The sequence below is a fragment of the Arachis stenosperma genome, chromosome 5 (genome assembly GCF_014773155.1).
Source record: "Arachis stenosperma cultivar V10309 chromosome 5, arast.V10309.gnm1.PFL2, whole genome shotgun sequence".
Lineage (NCBI taxonomy): Eukaryota > Viridiplantae > Streptophyta > Magnoliopsida > Fabales > Fabaceae > Arachis > Arachis stenosperma.
Window position 1 is genome coordinate 31,605,247 of NC_080381.1, and position 20,938 is coordinate 31,626,184.

Consider the following 20,938-nt stretch of genomic DNA (forward strand, 5'->3'; position numbering starts at 1 on the left):
ATAATAACACTCTAGTGCAAGAGGAGCTTCTTTGGTTTCAAAAATTCAAAGAACAATGGGTGAAATTCGGGGATAGAAATACCAGCTTCTTCCATGTTCAGACTCTTGTGCGATAGAAGATAAACAAGATTCATGGTCTCTTTCTCAAGGATGGTGTATGGGAGACGAACCTGGATGTCTTTAGCCTAGAAGCTGAATCTTTCTACAAGAGTTTATTCTGTCAAACAGAGGAGGTTGATTTGGGGTGTCTGGATGAAGTTCCACTTCCTTCTTTGAATGAAGAAGCCTGTTGTAATCTTACTGTGACTGTTACTATGGAGGAAGTTAAGGCATCTAATTTTAGTATGAATTCCTTTAAGGCTCCGAGTTTGGATGGATTTCAAGCTTATTTTTTTAAAGAATACTGGGAGATTGTTAGCTTTGATATTTGGAATATGGCTAGGGAAGCTTTCTCTAGGGGTGCTATTGATCCAAGGATGATGGAGACTCTTCTGGTTCTAATTTCCAAGGTGGATTCAGCAGTATCGATGAAGGAGTTTTGACCGATCAATCTCTGTAATGTGGTCTACAAGGTCATTACTAAAGTCCTGGTCAATAGACTCCGCCTTCATATCATAGATATTATTGGCCCTCTCCAAGGGGGTTTATTCTAGGAAGGGGAGCACTGGATAACATTAATATAGTGCAAGAGGTTCTTCATTTCATGAAAAAGACTCATTCGAAGAAAGGAACTCTGGCGTTTAAGATTGATTTGGAGAAAGCTTATGATATAGTTGATTAGAGGTTTCTAAATTAGACCCTCGGGAAATTCGGTTTCCCTAATTATGAGCTGTGTCATTTCATACTCTTTGTCTATTCTTTGGAATGGTAATAGATCGGACAATTTTACTTCGAGCCAGGGTCTTTGGCAAGGAGATCCTTTGTCACCATATATGTTTATATTGTGCATGGAGAGACTATCCTGCTTGATTAACCATCACGTTGATATGGGGCAGTGGAAGCTGGTTGCTATCTCTAGAGGGGGCTTGGGATTTTTCCACCTAATGTTCGCCGACGATTTACTTTTCTTCTGTAAAGCGGAGAAATGGAAAGTTCAAAATATGATGACAACATTGGAGAGTTTCTATAAAGCTTCTAGAATGAAGATTAATGGGGAGAAATCTAAAGCGTTGTGTTCCCATAATATTTTCGTAACAAGAAAAGAAATCTTTATTGGGGTGTCCTCCATCAGAATTGTCCAGGATTTGGGCAAATATCTCAGGATTACTCTTAGTCATTCTAGGGTGACTCGAGCATCTTTCTATGAGGTTCTGAATAAGATCCGGGAAAGGCTAGCCAGTTGGAAAGGGAAACTACTCAACCGGGCAAGAAGGTTCTATTTGATCAATTCGGTAGTGGCTGCTATTCCTACTTACCACATGCAAGTCTCACCCTTTCCCAAAGGGATAACAAATTCTATAGCATCTATGATAATAAATTTTCTCTGGATAGGTCAAGCTAATGGTCGGGGGCTAAATCTTTTTAGTTGGAAGGTATTGGTCACTCCAAAGAAGTTTGGTGGTCTGGAAATTAGAAATCTATGTTGTGCTAATATAGCTCTTCTTAGGAAGCTAATTTGACAATTCTTTCATCATCCCCACATGCTGTGGGTTCAGTTGTTGCCAGATAAATATCAATTTTCTTTGAGTGACAATTTCAGCCGTTCTAGGAATAACGAATCATATGTTTAGAGGAGTTTGTGTAAAGCTTGGGATATTTTGAAGGATGGTTTTGATTGGTGCATTGGAGATTTAGATAAAAAATTTTGGGTTTCTAAGTGGAGAAAAGAGGGGCCACTTTGTAATGAGATGGATTATGTTCACATTTCTGATTTAGATCTCCAGATGTTAGATCTTTGGTCGGTGGGAAAGTGGCACCTTAAGAATGTATATTCTCCTCTTCACCAGTTTTTACAAGACAGTATTCTCTCCTACAACCTGAATATTCAAGCAGGTTCAATGGTAGGCTGGACTTAGATCGGGGGGCCAGCTAAGGTTTATGAAGCTTACACTGGCTACTTTTGACTCAGCAAGAAGATGTTTGGCTGGGAGGAAAGTGGGAATTGGCTTTGGTGTCAACTTGTTCTAAAATAGATCAAATTCTTGGCTTATCTTTGCCTGCGGGAGGCACTACCTACTACTATTTTTCGTTTTAGGAGAGGCATGTCGCCTTCAGATAGTTACCCCAATTACTTGACTTGTCAGGAAATAGTTTCTCATTGTATGCGGGATTGCTTGAAAGCTCAACTTTTTTGACAGCTGCTTGAAATTTTCTATCATCCTCTAGCTTTGAAGAATTGGTTCTTGTCCCATAGCAAAGAGCATCCTTTTTGATTCTTTGCTGGTCTCTTTGGTGGATTTGGAGAACCAGGAATAATGAGATTTTTAATCCCATGAGCCTTGGCCTCTATTTAAAGTGGCTAGTATGGCTTTAGACTTGGAGAAAGAGTTTCGAAATGTTTTTGAAGTGCAATGCGTATCTATTCCTTCTTTGATTAGTTGCTCTTGGGTTCTCCTTCGATGGACACCTTTAAGATCAATTGTGATACTAGTTATTCAGGTTCTGGTGATCGGATGAGTTTTTCCTGTTTTAGCAGAGACTGGAATGAAAATTGGCAATGAGGCTATTTGGAAACAATTGAGAATAGTAATATTCTTCAAGAAGAGTTGTATGCTATTTGGAGAGGTTTTCTTTTAGCCTAGGACTTGGGGTAAAGAGACGTGATTTACAAAACAGATTGTATGGAGACTTTTAATCTTGTCACTAATTTTCATGATAATATTGCTCGTATAGATCCTTTGGTGTTTAAAGTCAGAGAGATCATAACTTGGAAGTGACGCGTGGATATTAGTTTGATTTTGAGGGATGCAAACACAGTGGCAGATACCATGACAAAAATAGCAATGAGATTTCATTTTCAGCATGTAGAGTTTCTAGTGCTTTGGAAGGAGTTTAAGAGGAGTATCCAGCAGGACTACCCTGCGCCTTCTTAGTCCTTTAGGACTTTGTCTTTTCTTTTCTGTTTGATTGTTTTTCTTACTTTTTAGTCACAAAAAGAAAATAGATTGTTGGAATTAAGTCTGACTTTTGAGGAGGATGGAGTTTTCACTTCGAAAAATTCTTTTACTTTTAACTTAATATAACCAGAAAATTATATTTTTATTAAAATATGTTAAAATATTTTAGTTGAAATAATTTGATAGAGACGGGAGATGGATTCCGAGTCAAAAGGTTAAACTATGGGTACAGAGGATCCAGTTTAACTCTAAATTGATCTGGATTTTAAGTATGTTTTATTTAATTTGAATTTATTTTATTTACTTGGTGTCGTTTTGAGGTTAGATTTGAACCATATTTAAATAAGTGATGGTTAAGAACTAATATATATATATATATATATATATATATATATATATATATATATATATATATATATATTTAGTAAAATTATTAATGAAATGTTATTTTTTATATTTTAATTTATATTTTTATTATATAATATTATTTTTTCATTATAATTTATTCGGTATAACTGTTACAGAAGATTTATTAAATATAACTTTTAATCGTAAAATTTTACTAATTTATTTTATAATTTTAAAATTATATATACTAATTATTTGTTAAGTGGATCCAATATTAATTGATTTTTATGGAATTAATTTAGTAGAGTTCGAATTTTAAAAATGAGTAAATTACTAAAATAGTATTTGAAAGATTTAAAGATAACTTTAAAAGATGCTAATAACAAATACGACCAAAAAATTTAAAAATACGATAAAATATGAGATATTAAATATATATTTTTAAAAAAATTTATCCTTAAAATTTGGTAATTTTATTTTAAGTGAATTTAAAAAAAATGACCAATTCTTTTTTATAAAAATAAAAAGAATAATCTAAAGATCAAATTTCGTTCTGAATTTTTTTTGCACATCTTCTAAATATTTATTCAAATATTGTCTCAAAAATTTGAATCAAATGAATAAGTCGTTTGCTAATACGAATTTATTTTATCACTTATAAAAAAATATAATCTTTACTAGTATTTTTTTCCTTAAAAACATTATTGTAATATAAATTTTTTAAAATTACGTTGGCTTTGTGATGACATTATAGACTTTGACAAAAATATTTATTGAATCAAATTATTTTTATAAAAAAGTCGTTGGAGACAAAAGTCTCCATTAGTTAAAAAGACTAGGTTTTCGTAGATAAAAAAATTAAATAATAAATTTTTTAGTTATTATTTATATGTAAAAGAGATTAATTTTTTACTAGTTATTAATTAATTTTAACATTCATTATCTATAACTTGAAAGAATTTAATGTGCATACTTTTACATTTAAAAAAGAAAATTAAAAATATAAATTAAAAAGATAAACAATAAAAATTTAAAACTAAATAAAAAAATATATATATATAATAATATTTTTTACGTTAATAATATTATGGGATATTTTTTAATTATATTTAATTATTAATTTAATATATTTTTATAATTTTATGAATTTATTTGATTTTTAATTATGTATTAATTTTATTTTGTGCAGAACAGAAAAATAGAGAGAGAAAGAATGAGAGAGAGAAAGAAAAAGATGAAGAATGAGAGAATAAGTTTGTTATTTTTAGAAAAAATGTTTTATTTTAATTGTAATAAAAAATATCCCGTGACATATTTAATTTGTCAAATTAGTAATGCAAAATATAAATTATAAGTTATATTTAAAGTGAGAAGGATGGAGAAAAATAGAGAAGGGGAGAGGTAGATAAGAGGTTAGATGAATGGAGTTATTAATTTTAGAAGAAAATATTTCATCTCAATTTTAATGAAAATGTCATCGGACACACTTTGGTTGTTAGCTATATTTCAATTTTAATTTTAATATTTAAATTTTAGTTTTTTAATTTAATTTTAATTGTAATTAGAGAATATTATGTTGCACATTTTGATTGTCAAATTTATAATTAGTCACTAATAATGATATAAAAGAGAGATAGAATGGGTGAAAAAATGAGAGAGATAGAGAAAGGAAAAGAAAGGAGGTAACGTTTTAATTTTAGAAGGAAAGACTTAATTTCAACTGCAATAAGGGAGTGACATATAGCATATTTTGATTGTAAAATTAGTAATGCATAATAAATTGGTTAGTTTTATCGCATTTTCAAATCATTTTAGAAGATGTTTTTGTTGATAACAATTTTTTAAGAACTTTTTGTCAATGTCTGAGTCTGTCAAATACCAAATTAGTATTTTTTTTGTTATAACACACACTAACCCGCTCACACATATAATATATGGTTCCTTAATTACCTCAGCGAGAAATCAAATCTAGTGTTGCACTTTTAGAGATAAACAACTTTGATATTAGAATATAATTGGTAGTCAACTCTTTAAAAATAGATAAGGTGAAATATTTAGATCAGGTCTGTCTAAAATCGGCTTAGACTTTCAACTAAAAAGATAAAAAAAAAATGATATAGCTAGAATGCATCATATATAATTACTAATTAACCTAACCATTAGATCACTATTAAGTACCTATCATTAGATTGTGAAGTGTGTGGTGTATTTTTAACTGTAAGGTGTACCATAATATTCAACTAATTCTATTCATTTAATGTTTTGTCAAAGATGACCGAATTCTGAAAAAAAAATCCTATACCTCTAATTATCTATGGTGAACTAGAAAAATAAGTATATGTTTAATCAACTCGTAAGCAAAAATTAGACGGCACGAATTTTAGACTTCTTTGTTTAAATCATCGTGAAGAAAAGTTTTCTTCACATTTATTTGTTCAATTTCTAGATCAAGAAAAGCTGTTAATCCAAGCACAATACGTTTTCTCTCGCTAAAACCTTTAACAATCAATCTAGATTCATAACAAAGCTTAGAATTGTGTTAATCATTTTTTATTTTGAATGCTCATTTGTTTTGCAAAACTCTCATACCCTTAGGTAGCTTTACCAACTCATAGGTATCATTCTCAAGTAAGAATTTCATTTCTTCTTGCATAGCTTCAATCTTCAACAACCTCTCCATAGCATTTAGGTTCTTCTCCATCAGTCAACAAGATAAACTCATATAGAAAATACCTTGACGAATGCTTCCTTTCTCTTGTAGACCTATTGAGTGCATTTGCTGGAATTTCTAAAACTGGTTGTTTATCGTAATCATCATCACCAACTTCATTATCTCTTGGATCAACTATTCTATCTTCACTTGCACTTGTATCATGTTCATTATTGTGAACTTTATCTCTACTATTTTTTGCCATAGGCATAGAAGGAGTAATATCCAAGTAAAAAAAATATCACTAAGCTGAACTATTGGCTTCTCTACATTATCAATATCCTTCAATGTTTGTTCTTCAACAAAGACAACATCTCTACTTCGAATCACCTTCTTGTTAACAGGATCATAGAATTTGTAACCAAACTCATCCATACCATAGTCAATAAAAATATACCGCCTAGTCTTCACATAAAACTTGGATCTATCATCTTTAGGAATATGAACAAAGATTTTACATCCAAAGACTCTTAAGAAATATCTTTACCTAACCACTCCTTTTCTAACACTTCAAATTGCAAGAGAACACATGGTATTCAGTTCAAAACATGAACAAGAGTGATCGTAAGAAACATCTTTACCTAACCACACCATTTCTGGTATTTTAAATTGTAAGAGAACACAGGTGCTCAAAGCTTCACCCCTAAAAAATTTTGTCAATCCAGATTGTGATAATAGAGCACCCAACTCTTTCAACCACTATTCTATTCATCCTTTTAGCCAAGCCATTCAATTGAAGAATCTTTAGAGGAGTCTTCTGATGTCTTATGCCATGCTCTTTACAATAAGCATTAAATGGACATGAGTACTCACCACCATTATCAGTATAAATGCATTTCAACTTCTTCCCACTTTCTCTTTTAACAGAAGTTTAAAATTGATTGAACACATCCAAAACTTCATCTTTGGTTTTCAAAGTGTAAATCCATAATTTTCTTAAAAGATTATCAATAAAAATTACAAAATAGATAGACCCTCCAATTGTTCTTGTCTTCATCAGACCACATACATCAGAATGCACCAGGTCAATTATCTCTAACTTCTTTAAAGGTGGATGACTCTTGAAAAAAATTATGTTTTGTTTCCGAGCAAAGTAATGGTAGTATTTTTGTAAATCAATCTTACAGTTAGATAAAAGATTCTTTTTGAATAACATATTTATGTCTTTCTCACTCATATGACATAATCTCTTATGCCATAAGTCAGTTCCATTAAAAAATTCAATAGCATTGACAACATTTTTTACAATCTTTGCTTGAGTTGAATAAAGAGTAGAGTGTCGTGTACCTCTAACAACAACCATAAAACACTTGATGAACTTCTAACTATCACGAAAGAATGAGTTTTCTAAGTGTTAATCACACAACTTACCAATATAAAGTAAGTTCAACCGAATATCTGGAATATGTTTCACACGCTTCAAAATCAATCTGGTACTGTTGGAGATTTCTAGACAAACCCGTCCAACATCGGCACATTTTACAATATCTTGATGAGTCATTTTCATATTATCAAAATCACTAGAAGTATAAGATGTAAACAAATTCTTCCTAGATGTAACATGAATAGAAGCACCACTGTCAATCACCCAACAAGTGTTATTATTAACAAGGTTAATAGATTTAAACTCCTCAACTAGAAAAAAATGATCATGAATTACATTGATTTTATTTTCAAGACCACCATCACCTTTATTTGTACTCTTGTCTTTACTTACCTTGACTTTTTTTCTTCTTTAGCTACCAATAAAATATTTTCACATGCCTTTTTTTACCACAATAATGACACTCAATATTTTCATACCTTCCTCAATACATGCTTCTACTTTGATATCTACTTTTAGGATATTAGTTTTTGTTTCTCTCCCTAAACTTAGAAATCAGAACATCTGAATATGTAACCGATGTATTTTGAATCTAGTAAAGAGCCAAGAAGTAACAATCCTTGAACCTATTCATCAAACTTGATATCCATGAAAAATAATTGATTCATTATTCTTTAAAAGTTATTCAAGTGATCTGTCGTTGATGTCCCATTTGTATATTTCAAGGCCAACAATTGCTTAATAAAAAACATCTTATTATTCTCAATTTTTCGAATATACAACTATTCAAACTTAATCTAAAGGGTCCGAGCATGTGTCTCTCTAATAATATAGTTCAACACATTATTACCAAGTCAATGCCTAATATATCCATAAATTTGTCTATGCAATGAAGTCCCATCATCATTAGATTTATCATTAAACTCCTCAGTACCAAAAATTGATTGATGAAAATTCTTGATATAAAATAAATATTTTATCTTTGACTTCCACAAATCATAATTATGACCATTAAGAGTGATTATTCTATTAGTATTAGTATTAGCACTACAAAAAAATAGGGTTAAAACGGCGGTTATTTTTGGTAATTACGGCGGTTAGAACCGCCATTATTATCAAAAATGGAGCCTCCAAGAAATACCGTTATTCTGGGCGCCATTCTGGTTATTACGGTAATTTTTTTAGGGTTAAAATGGCGGTTTGTAACCGCTATTATTTCCGTATAAAAATGGTGGTTTTTGAATTGTTTAAAATGGTGGCTATAACCGCCATTTTTACCAAGATATTGTGGCATCGTTTCTGTTTAAAATGGCGATTTTTAACCGCCGTTTTTACCATTATAACCTCCATTTTTACCAGGTTATCATGGCATCTTTTGGGTTTAAAATGGCAGTTTCTAACCGCCATTTTTACCAGCGTATAATGGCATCGTTTTCATTTAAAATAAGGATTTCTAATCGCCGTTTGTACCTAATTATGATGACAATTTTATGCTTTTTAAAATAAGATTGAAACCACCAATTTAAAGTGATATTTTCGAAACTCACTTAAAAATCTCGTAATAACCAAAAGGCATAGCCATAAATCAAACATCATAATATGATTTTTAATTTATACATGATCCAAAAGTCATAATCCAAGTCATAATTGAAATGTCATAATCCAAAAACTAAGTATCAAAATAACATTTTTTAATAATACGTCTTAACATATAATCCTTAATATACTCTTTAATATACGTCTAAACATATCAAGTAAGGTCATGCTTCCTTGTTGCTTGCTCCAAAAGACCTACTTCCTAACTCTTTTGGTGATAGAATCTCACTCTCCTGATCCAATCCCTATAACAAAAATATAATTATTATGAGCACAAGAAATACAAGAAAAGGCATATATTAATAATAAGTGGATATTTATGAATTTGAATTCATATAAAAAAATTCACATATAGGAGCAAATTAAATATGAGAAAGATTTCAAATACTCATCATACACATTAAATTAAAAAAATCATATGCTAATTAATTCTGATCTCTGAAAAAAATTCATATGCTTCATCACTGTGAGATAACCCTCTTATTCATTAATCAACAATTAAATAAGCAAACTAACTCATCATCCATGCGTGCAAACCGCTCCCTATATTTTCATGCCCCACAAACATCAATATTGCTGAGAATTTTTTTGTTACTGAGCACAAGCTAGTGCAGAAATCATGGTTTTAAATTGAAGTTATACCTATCATTGTTGTAATACTTTTTGTATCAACATTGTTTCCAAGCATTACAACTGCAAGGAGAATAAAGCAAAGGAAAAAAAAGAGGATAATTGTATTTGTACCTGTGAAACTTGTTGAGTATGGAACACTCCAGCCAATTGTATTAGAATTTTACCTCCTTCCTTAGAAGCAATATAGGAGACTAGCGCTTGCAATTGCGCTTTAACGGTATCCAATTCTTCTTGCACATCTGGACTACAATTAGATGATGTGCCAGCATCATTTGAAGAACCTAATTTATTTGACCAATCCTTGTAGTGTTGTTCTTGAAAGCAACTGTTGGAACAGCTTGCATACCTAAACCTCGAACACGACCAAGGTGCTCTTTCCCAAAAACTACTCCAAGAGCATCAAGATGAGAATTAACAGTTGATTCCATCGGTTGTTGGCTACTATGTACTTCAATCTTCTCCTACATATATAAAAAGAAAGAGAAAGAATAAAAAATAGTATTTTCTTATAAAAAAGAAAGAAAAAGAAATACAAACAAATTACTTATTGCACTTTAGTCTTACCGCTATTTCTTTAGCCTTTTCATTAACATAACTTCCATATATTTTCTTGTGAATGATGTCTCACATTTGAACCCTACTAACTTCTATTCCCGTCTCTTCCGTCTAAAATTTAAGGAAAGTAGAAAGACTCGATAAAAAAATAGCAGCCTCAATCATGTATATATCATTCATCTAATTATTATTTGAGATAGATTAGATATACAAAAAATTAAGAGATGATGCATGTATTATATTTGAGATAGATTAGATATGCATGCATTAATTGATTACCAATTCAGCCCTTCTTCTTGTAATTGATTTAGCACATGAAGTATGAGGAATTATTTATTTTTGCCGAATTTCTTGATTCATCTTACAAAGTTTCTGTAAGTTAAATTTGGACACAATTAAATAGTAGGGTCGATTCACATTTTTTAAAGATCGAATGTAATAAATTACTTTGATTAGATATTAAAAGTATAATTTATAGACTAGATATTATTACATTAGTTTGTTTAGTTAATAATGGGAAACCAAAGTGAATACACACGAACAACTATGATAACACCCACTCTTCAATTGCAGAGGGCAACTAGCATAGAATATAGACAAGTTTAGACCAGCTATTGGATGCATCAAATGAAAAGAATAGCATTTACAGAAGAATTATCTGTACGAGCTTACAGTTCATGATTACATTTGCATAAAAGATGACTCCATAAAAATACTAAATTATGTAAATTTATAGCAATACTCACTTCTGCATGTTAACCGCAAGAACCATCATCTTTCAAAACTGACTTAAATAGGGTAAAAATGTGCACTAACCACAACAATTTAGGACTAAAATAAACAGAGACTGTACCACTATTTAAGACTGCCCCCAATAGTTCAATTGTAAAAATAAAGATCAGAACCTCTAGCAACTCTAGAGACACCCAGAAATCAAAATCACTCTTCAACAACATTGACTAGTTTATATTCAATTATATATATTCCAAAGGCTGTAAAAAAGGACAACATTTAACTAGGAGAGTAAGTACTTACTTGAGTTTCAGGCTTCAAATGATATTTTACGAATAAAGCCCATTGATCAGGAGCAATATCTTCTGGTGTATTATTTATGATCTTGGTTTTACTCAATCTCAGATCATAAAAATCATTCCAAAGTTTTATCCTATGTTCCCTTCATTTTTTGCCAAGCGATTGGAGCAAAAATCGTTTGGCTAAGTTTTCACTCAATTTGAAGCAAAATCGAGCCTTAAATATTATAACAAAGAATATATATTAACTAGCAAATATAATTAAATAATGGCAAAGAAATAAGCTTTAGAGTTTGAGTAATCTTTTTACTAGGAAAAAATATTCTATTGATTTTCAAAAAAGCTTGCTAGAATGTTTGATCACTTTTCAAAACTGATTGAAAATGCTACACAATCAGTGGCCAATTGACCACAAACTCCTGTAAATAGTCCAGCTGCTTCTCCTATTGCTGCATGATGTTTATCAAAATTGATAACTATGTGCAAACCTTCTCGCAAATTATGCACATCTTTTGCTAATAAATGAAGGCATGTACTATCTTTGTGTTCATCTAAAATAGACAAATGAGTATAAATAAATGAGTAAATGAGCGACTAAAGAATAAAATAAATAAAATTCACATTGTATGTTGGACAGCAACATAAGTAGATAAGGCAACATATATAAAGTGGGCAGCAACCTTCTTTTCTTCATCATATAATATAAACTGCTTATAATAATTTTAAGAAACCAGCCTGCCAATAACTAGCTAAGGGTATCACATAATTCAATTTCTATTTTCAATCCTTTCAAACTAATTCATATATAACATCTATACATCTAAAAATACTAATAAAACATCTATACATACCTATGGTATCAATAGTCCAATAATTTTTAGATTCACGTCCATGTTTACATTTAAGTTCGGATGGATGCTCATATATAGTTGGAGCAACTGATGATGGCTCAGAAGAATTTGAAGCTGCCGACTTGTCTCGGGAGGAATTTGCAGCTGCTGCTGACTTGTCTCGGGAGAAATTTGTAGCTGTCGATGTGTCTCGGGAGGATATATAGCATATATAGCATATATAGCATTCAATAACCAAGGGTATCACAGAATTCAATAAATCATATATAGTGTTCCGAGGATTACCTGAAACTGTAGGTCGATCTCGGATGAGATCTTCTGTACTGGTCGGCGCTGTGTGTTCGACTTGATGGTGGTGGCCGGAGCCACCGTGTCCGACTTGTTGGACTTGGTGGCGGTGTTGATCCTTCGTCACCGGAGGTGGTGGTACCTGCAAGGGACTCCGATGCTCAAGTTAGCAAGGGTATTAAGCAGGTTTTTAGTAGAATCAGAGTATGAGTTATTCCTGGGTGCTCCAGCGTATTTATAATGGTGTGGAGTGACCTTTCTAGAGATAAGATAGTTATCTTATCTTATCTTTGAGTAGAGTAATCTTATCTTTAAGGGAACCACCCTTTATCTTTCTAGGCTTGGGCTGCCTTTTGATTTGGGTCGTGTTCCTCTGTTTGGGTCTTCTTGGGCCTTTGTAGCGGTTTGGCCGACCTCTTTTATGAAGAGGTCGAATAATCCTGGTCTGAACAGGTCGGTTGACTTGTCTTCAGTTAGCCCGGGTTATACAGCTCGACCCAGGATATGAACAGTGCCCCTGCTTGAGCTCGGTCTTTTTCAAGGTCGAGTCCTTTAGACTTTGATCCTTTTCGGAGAAGCCGAGCTCGAGCATTTTTTGTTGGCCAAGTCTTCTTGAATGCGAAGCGTTTTCCTTCACCCCCTTTTGTTTTGATATGTGCGTTTCTTACTTTGGGAACGTGTGAGGGTTTTTAAAGCTCATTAACTCCTCTTTTGTTGTTTCCCTCTTTCCATTTTCAATTTGCGAAAAAGACTTTGTTTTCAGTTTTCTCTCTTGCTTCCTGAAACTTCATCTTTTCATCCTTCTGTTCTTGCGTTATTTGGTTCGCGTGCGACTTTTCACATCGATCTTCCCTTCACATTTTCGCACTTCTCCTTGCTCTCGAAGATTATTGTTGGTGCTTCGTTTTTGGAAGGTGATCGTCTTGGCACGGTCTCGTTGTTGCTTCCCTTTCTAAGCGTTCGTTGTCTCCTCCTCCTTGCAGGTTGGTTTATCTTTTTGTCTCTTTCTTTTACTTCTTTCATCGTTCTTCTTCGTGCTTGTATTGTTCTATTTTTTGGCAAAGTTGTGATTTTGTTGGAAAGCTTGAACCTTTTCGTATCGTCGTTGTTCATTGTTGCTGTAACGCATGCTTTCTTGGGTTCTTTCGACTTATATATGCTCCTTGGTGTATTCCCTATTTTATGCTTTTAGGGTTTTTGCATGTTATCATTGCCTTTGAAGGGACTTTTTGTGGCTTATGAGCTGCTTGATTTTTGAAAAGGACTGCCTTTTGATGATTTTTGTCTGTTTTGATGTTGACAGTTTCCTTTACTAGTAGTTTTGTTGAAAGACAGCTACTATTGATGATTTTTTTCTCGAAGTGTTATTTGTGTGAAAAAGAAGGTTATTTTTCTTGCTAAGACAGCTTGAGTCCTTGTTCTGTTGCTGCCCCCAAAGGATGCTCCTGGACATTGGGTTGTGTCCTGGGGTTTCCTTTTGCTATTGCCGCTGCCCTGTGTGCCTTAGGTCGAGTCATATCTGCTTTGTCCGAGATGTTTATTTAGTAATCCCTCTCTCTTTTTCTTTTTGCTGTAGGACTAGTTGACCAAGTCTTCTCGCAAAAATATTGTCGAGACATCTTCCAAGGTCCCTGAGGGTATGTCCGACTGGCTGGACTCCCTCGTCCTGATGTGTGTTTCTGTAGTTGATTCTGAGTTCTGTGCGGAGCTCAGAAAACGTCACCAAATATGTAGTAATAGAGATCAGGAAAAGAACTATGAATTGGTAGCGTCTGACTCTGATGAAAGGGTTTGCTTTCCTGCTCTGTCCTAGGGGGAACGTCCCTTCTTCTATGCTTATGACTATTTTTTCAGCCAGTTAAACATTACTTTTCCTTTCACTTCCTTTGAGACCGATTTGTTGTGGTCGTGTAATGTGGCTCCATCCCAGCTCCATCCGAACTCCTGGGGTTTTATCAAGATCTTTCAGCTGCTTTGCCAAGAGTTGGACGTCAAGCCTTCTCAGACTCTCTTTCTTTATCTCTTTGTTTTGACCAAGCCCGGGATTTCTTCAAAAAATAAAGCTTCTTGGGTTTCCTTTTGATCTGCCCAAGGACATAAAGTGTTTGCTATGTATGACGAGTCCTTTAGGGACTTTAAGAATTACTTTTTTAAGGTCCGAGCTGTTGAAGGAGCTCGACCATTTTTCTTAGAAGCGAATGATGAGCCTGCCTTCCCCTTGTGTTGGCAAAAGGATGTTGTGGTGTCTCGATACTCGTGGAAGATGCTTGACGAGGTCGACAGGCTTTTGTGAGTGTTTTGGAAGATATTTGGGGGGAACCTCCCCATCTTGATACCAAAAAATTTTTGGGAGACCTCTCCCTTGTCCGGACTGCGTTGGGTATTGACCGACTTGTTTTTGCTTTGTTTTACTTTGCTTCATTTCTTTCCAATTTATAACTTGCTTCTTTAGTTGATTTTGTTTTTTCAGAGATGGCTAAGACCAATGATTTCATGAAAGCCTTTAAAAAGGTGAGAAAGGCTACAGTTGCCCAGAACATCTCGGCCAAGGCGGCTGGGGAGGGATCCTCTCATGTTCTGTCAAAACAGCTGGTATTGAGCTCTCCTGGACCGAGGAGGATGATTCCTACCCCTCGGGTTTGTGTGATTGATCCTTCCCAAGCTTCTGCTGCCACCTCTTCTCCTACTGCCGTTCCTCCTCCAAAAAGACAGAAGACTGTTGAGCCCTTCAATCTGGATGCCTCCGACTTTGATGCGTCGGGTTTGTTGATCAACAAATTACTCTCTATGGTGTCATGCCTACTGATGATGTTTCCCTTCTTCGTCACTTGGACTTCATTACCCGGAGTAGCATTAAGATGGCACATATGGGGGCGGCTCTCTACCGAACTGCTCAGGATCTTTCCATTCATGCAACAAAGGCTTTTATAGAGGAGGCCAAATTGGAGTTTGACCGGATCAAGGGTTTAAAGGAGGAGCTCGAGGTGAAAATGGCTAAATTGGAAAAAGAGTTGGAGGGTGAGAAGACTCGGGCTACTGCCCTGGCGGCTTCTCTGAAATTAGCTGAGGATATGACACTGAAGCATAAGGACAGCTATGTCACAACTTATGGGGAGATGGTGGATCTTAGGGAGAGTTTGGAGTCTGTCCGAGCTGACTATGCCGAGCTCCAGGGTCATCTTGTAGGCAGTGTGAATGCTGCTTATGAGAATTTGAAGGATCAGGTTCGATTTCTTGCGCCCGAGCTCGACCTTACCCTTTTTAGCTTGGATAACATTGTAAAAGATGGTAATATTGTCCCTGATAATCCTGATGATGATGATGATGTCATCTCTCCTCCAGTTTCCTCTACCAAGGCCTCTGTTATCCCGCCTTCCTCAACTCCGGCAGTTAAAGTCGGCCAGTCAGAGTCTGATCCTGACGTCCAGATTCTGAACCGGGATGATGGGACGGTAGATGCAGTACCCCTTCAGACTCGCCCTCCTTCTCCCCGAGATGCTGCTACTGGGAAGTCTTTGGATCCTCTATAATTTTTCTGATGTATTTGTGTATAGCCCGGTCATGTGGGCTTTTGAACTCTTTATTTTGTAAGTTTGTGATCTTGACTTTGGATACTCTAGTTGCTTTTTTAGCAACCTTATTTTGAAAAACAAAAATAGTTTCTCTTGCTCTTGGGGTCGGCTTCAAGCGGCCTCTTGAGTCTGTTTTATGGTAATGGCTTTGTTTCTTTGTGATATACTTGCTTGTAGCTTTCTTTAGCACTTTCCGGGAATATTCAGAGTGTCTGAAGTCTTATTGTCCGACCTCTTTTGATTGCCTTTGTGCTTTGTTTATTTCCTGCCTTAGTTGAAGTGTCCTTTTTAAGGCTAGTTCTTTGTTTGAATATTCTTTGATAGAATACTTTGTAAATTGATTTTGGCAAGGTCGTGGTCTTTTCGGGTCGAGTTGTCTCCCTTTTGACGCGCGCCTACTGTTGGTTGATTCTCTTAGTTGATCTTTTCTTGAGTTATTTCTAGTAATCCCTTGGGTTTACTTTTTATAACTCTGTCGCTTTTGGTCACCTTGGGCTGACTTCTTCATGTCGGTCTGCCCCAAGTTATTTTGAGTAATCCATTTTATTTGGACCTTGTCCAGTCTCTTTTTTATGGATTACTTTGTATAAATTTTGTAGCTTTCTGGGCCGACTTCGTCGTATCAGTCCCTTCGAAGTTATTTCTAGTAATCCGTTTTATTTGGACCTTGTCAGGTCTCTAGGAGAGTTGAGTTCCAACATGGGACAACTAAGGGTGGAGCATCAAGAACACTCCATCATCCTTCATGAAATTAGAGAAGACCAAAGAATCATGAGGGAGGAGCAACAAAGACAAGGAAGAGACATTGAGGAGCTCAAGTACTCCATAGGATCTTCAAGAGCAAGAAAGAGCCGCCATCATTAAGGTGGACCCGTTCTTTGATTTCCTTGTTCTTTATTCTTCTGTTTTTCGAATTTTAGTGCTTATGTTTGTCTATGGTTGTGTCTTATGATCATTAGTGTCTTAGTGTCTATGCCTTAAAGTTATGAATGTCCTATGAATCCATCACCTTTCTTGAATAAAAACGTGCTTAATTGAAAAGGAAAGAATTGCATGAATTCTGAATTTTATAATAGTTTAATTATTTTGATGTGGTGGCATTACTTCTGTTCTCTGAATGTATGCTTAAACAGTGCATATGTCTTTTGAATTTGTGGTTCATGAATGTTGGCTCTTGAAAGAATGATGAAAAAGGAGACATGTTACTGAGGATCTGAAAAATCATAAAAATGATTCTTGAAGCAAGAAAAAGCAGTGAATACAAAAAAAAAGGGGGAAGGAAGCAAACGAAAAAAAAAAACCGAAAAAAAATATAGAAAAGAAAAAGAAAAGAAAAAGAAGAAAGAAATAAAGTTGTGATCCAAGGCAATAAAAGTGTGCTTAAGAACCCTGGACACCTCTAATTGGGGACTTTAGCAAAGCTGAGTCACAATCTGAAAAGGTTCACCCAATTATGTGTCTGTGGCATGTATGTATCCGGTGGTAATACTGGAAGACAGAGTGCTTTGGGCCACGGCCAAGACTCAATAAGTAGCTGTGTTCAAGAATCATCATACTTAACTAGGAGAATCAATAACACTATCTGGATTCTGAGTTCCTAAAGAAGCCAATCATTCTGAATTTCAAAGGATAAAGTGAGATGCCAAAACTGTTCAGAGGCAAAAAGCTAAAAGCCCCGCTCATCTAATTAATACTGATCTTCATAGATGTTTTTGGAGTTCATTGCATATTCTCTTCTTTTTATCTTATTTGATCTTCAGTTGCTTGGGGACAAGCAACAATTTAAGTTTGGTGTTGTGATGAGCGGATAATTTGTACACTTTTTGGCATTGTTTTTAGTATGTTTTTGGTATGATCTAGTTAGTTTTTAGTATATTTTTATTAGTTTTTAGTTAAAATTCACTTTTCTGGACTTTACTATGAGTTTGTGTGTTTTTCTGTGATTTCAGGTATTTTCTGGCTGAAATTGAGGGACCTGAGCAAAAATCTGATTCAGAGACCAAAAAGGACTGCAGATGCTGTTGGATTCTGACCTCCCTGCACTCGAAGTAGATTTTCTGGAGCTACAGAAGCCCAATTGGCGCGCTCTCAACGGCGTTGGAAAGTAGACATCCTGGGCTTTCCAGCAATATATAATAGTCCATACTTTGCCCAAGATTTGATGGCCCAAACCGGCGCTCAAAGTCACCTACAGAAATTCCAGCGTTAAACGCCGGAACTGGCATAAAATTTGGAGTTAAACGCCCAAACTGGCATGAGAGCTGGCGTTTAACTCCAGAAAAGATCTCTACACGAAATTCCTTCATTGCTCAGCCCAAGCACACACCAAGTGGGCCCGGAAGTGGATTTTTATGTCATTTACTCATTTCTGTACACCTTAGGCTACTAGTTTTCTATAAGTAGGACCTTGTACTATTGTATTTGACATCTTGGTAGCTATCTTCGTTTTATGCTATCTTAGATCATTGGGAGGCTGGCCATTCGGCCATGCCTAGACCTTATGCTTATGTATTTTCAACGGTGGAGTTTCTACACACCATAGATTAAGGTGTGGAGCTCTGCTGTACCTCGAGTATTAATGCAATTACTATTGTTCTTCTATTCAATTCCGCTTGTTCTTTGTCCAAGATATCACTTGTTCTTCAACATGATGAAGGTGATGATTGACGCCCATCACCATTCTCACTCATGAACAAAGTGACTGACAACCACTCTTGTTCTACAAGCATCTGAGGCTTAGTGAATATCTCTTGGATTTCTGATTGCACGATGCATGGTTGATCGCCTGACAACCGAGTGCTCGCCTGACAAACGAGCCAACCATTCCGTGAGATCAGAGTCTTCGTGGTATAGGCAAGAACTGATGGCGGCATTCAAGAGAATCCGGAAGGTCTAACCTTGTCTGTGGTATTCTGAGTAGGATTCAATGATTGAATGACTGTGACGTGCTTCAAACTCCTAGCAGGCTAGGGCGTTAGTGACAGACGCAAAAGTATCAATGGATATTATTCCGGCCTGAACGAGAACCGACAGATGATTAGCCTATGCTGTGACAGAGCATCAGGGACGTATTTTCACTGAGAGGATGGGAGGTAGCTACTGACAACAGTGAAACCCTACACGAGCTTGCCATGGAAAGGAGTAAGAAGGATTGGATGAAGGCAGTAGGAAAGCAGAGAGACGGAAGGGAAGGCATCTTCATGCGCTTATCTGAAGTTCCTACCAATGAATTACATAAGTACCACTATCTTTATCTTTTATGTTATTTTCATTCATCATCATATACATTTGAGTTTGCCTGACTAAGATTTACAAGATGACCATAGCTTGCTTCAATACTAACAATCTCCGTGGGATCGACCCTTACTCACGTAAGGTATTACTTGGACGACCCAGTGCACTTGCTGGTTAGTTGTGCGAAGTTGTGTAATGCCATGGTATTGAGCTACCACGTTTTTGGAGTTCATGACCGGGGATTATGAGAGTTGTGAAAAAGTATTGTTCACAATTTCGCGCACCAAGTTTTTGGCGCCGTTGCCGGGGATTGTTCAAGTTTTGAGCAAGCTTTTGGTAACAATGCCTGGGATTGTTCTAGTTTGGACAACTGACGGTTCATCTTGTTGCTTAGATTAGGTATTTATTTTTTTCGAAATTCTTGAAGATGAATTCTAGAGTTTCATGATGATTTGTTGAAATCTGGCTGGCTGAGAAGCCATGTCTAATCTCATTGGACCGAGGTTTCAACTTATCACCACAAGAGCTTGTTGATTTTCATCAATGTTGCTTTTGGAGCAGTGATCTGCTAAGGCTTGGCTGACCTTTGGTCATGTCTAGTGTTTTGGACCGAAGCTTTCTTTGAAAGCTTGGCTGGCTGTGAAGCCATGTCTAATTCCTGGACCGGAGTCTTAGACTAGCATTGCACTGATTCCTGGAATTCTCATTAAGAATTTTGATACCTTTTTCCACTTAATTTTCGAAAAACATAAAAAAATTTACAAAATCATAAAAACCAAAAATATTTGATGTTTCTTGCTTGAGTCTAGTGTCTCATTTTAAGTTTGGTGTCAATTGCATGCATTCATTCATGTGTCTTAAAGATCTTCAAGTAATTCTTGATGATTTCTTACTCTGATCTTTGAATTCTTTTGGCTTGAGTGTTTATGTGTCTCATATAGTGTCAGTAGTATACAAACTGCTAAGTTTGGAGTCTTGCATGCATTGTTATTTGATTCTTGTTGCATTTTGATTATTAAAAAGCCAAAAATATTTTTAATTTGTGTCTTTTCAAGTCAATGATACAAAGAATTGAAGATTCAGAACATACTGCAGAGGAATTATACAGAAAAAGCTGAGCATTCAAAAATGCCCAGTGAAGAAGACAGACTGGCGTTTAAACGCCAGTCAGGGTACCTGGTTGGGCGTTTAACGCCCAAAGAGGTAGCATTTTGGGCGTTAAACGCCAGAATGTATACCATTCTGGGCGTTTAACGCCAGGATGGTGCTAGGGGGAAGATTTTGTTTTCAAAATCAATTTTTTTTCAAGTTTTCAAAGTTTTTCAAAATCAAATCTTTTTCAAATCATATCTTTTCAATCAAATGTTTTCAAAATCAATTTCTTTCCTTTTTCAAAGATACTTACTAACAATTAATGATTTGATTGAACATTTTTTGCCTTTTCTGCTAAGGAGGGTTTTATGTTTGATTCATATCTTTTCTTGTTAGGCAAGTCACTAAATTTTCAAAATCAAATCTTTTAAATTTGTTTTCAAAACATATCTTTTAAAATTATTTTCAAATCATATCTTCTCAATCACATTTTTTTTAAAACTAATCATATCTTCTTAACCTCATCTTTTTCAAAATAGTTTTAAATCAAATCTTTTTGATTTCTAATTTCAACTCCTTTTTCAAAAATCACTTGATTTCTTTCTTACTTTTTATTTTCGAAAATCAATCAATTTTTCAAAATGTTTT